Below are 1,486 nucleotides of genomic sequence, written 5' to 3'. Positions count from 1 at the left end.
CTTAGATCCAAATAGGCTAAATAAATAAATGCATGAATTTACCAGGCTATTGGAGCTGTAACACAGATAACATGACTAAGTAGCATGACTGGGTAAGATTCTGTTTCTTCTTTCAAACATGCTGCACTGTGGCTCAGAAAAGACACTTTTTTGTTGCAGAAATCAAACTGTCCTACAGGAAACACAGTTTTTGTTCTGTTTCATCATGTTATTCTTGTGGATGTGAACAGTTCTCTAGTTGCAAAAAAAAAAAAAAAAAGGGGGGGGGGGTGATGGATATTTATTTTTTAAGCATACATACCTAATTAATATAGTCTATTAACCTAAAACAATATGCATGGTATGGTTGTTACATGTCAGGTACGCCAGTCATTGACCTTGACCAAGGATCCTTACAGTAGAACGGCAGTCAGTCCCTGGACTGGCATGGCTATCACTGCACCTACTGTACATAGTTAAGGATAAATACAGAGGAAAACTTTCCCACTGGGAGCAGCTTCATAGTCATGGTAGGCTACTTTGATTTTATTTATTTTGCTCAGGCTACTTGTAAGCCCGCCAAATGTTGAAAGGGCAATATTAATGCCATTACTGTAGACATATAGTAGAAATTTTACACATTCAGTAATACAATGTCACAGGGGATGGTATGTGGGGGATGGTCATTTAAGAAGGGGGTGATTTGTAAGATTTTTTTTAAAGAAGGGGGGTGGGTTCTCTTGAGTTCTCACACTGCTGTGGAGCTCCAATCCTAGTGGACTTTCTGCACGCCACCTGAGCAATGTGCAGGATTGTGCCCTACCTCTCTGAATTCTCAGGGAATGTCCTTATGCTCTGTTTCCAGTCATTGAGACAATTTCTTTGGGCTGCATTTTCTGCTGTCCTGCCTCAAAGAAGAGTGAGCTTTGCTGCTAATCAGAGGCGTAGCCAGAAGGCACCAGTTGATAAGCACCAGAACCTCAGGGTCAATCTACAACAGGAAAATGAATGGGCACCACATCCATAAGACTAACTATGCTTTTCTACAACCTTTGCTGACAAATAGACATATAAATATTTAAACATCTGTGCTTTCTAGATAAAAGGTATAGTGGATCAAATTATTTGAGGTTTGAGAACCTATAAGCTGAAGATACACTTCCCTCTGAGTTGTGTGTATCATGAAGACATTTTCTCACAAGCTTCATAAGTGAATCAAACTTTAAGATTACACAATATCTTAAAGTACATGTCAGACTTAATAATACTACTTCAGCAGTAGTTTCAAGGTGTTACTTTATTGTATGTCTCGTACCATGTCTTTCGGTTGTGCTGCTCTTTTTTCATCTCGTTGCAGGTGATGAAGCAGACTGAAAATGTTTTGTCATTGTCTCCTTTCCATCTCCTCTTTCTTTCATCTTTTCTCTTTTTTTTCCTTTTTCTTCTGTTTTTCTGCTCTATTTACATTGCAGTGTCCATATAAACTGTAAAACTCCCTGCATAATTA

The sequence above is a fragment of the Cyprinodon variegatus genome, unplaced genomic scaffold (genome assembly GCF_000732505.1).
Source record: "Cyprinodon variegatus isolate N-32 unplaced genomic scaffold, C_variegatus-1.0 Scaffold316, whole genome shotgun sequence".
NCBI classification, from domain to species: domain Eukaryota; kingdom Metazoa; phylum Chordata; class Actinopteri; order Cyprinodontiformes; family Cyprinodontidae; genus Cyprinodon; species Cyprinodon variegatus.
The sequence above is the reverse complement of the archived record's forward strand: the minus strand, read 5'-3'. Positions refer to the sequence as shown.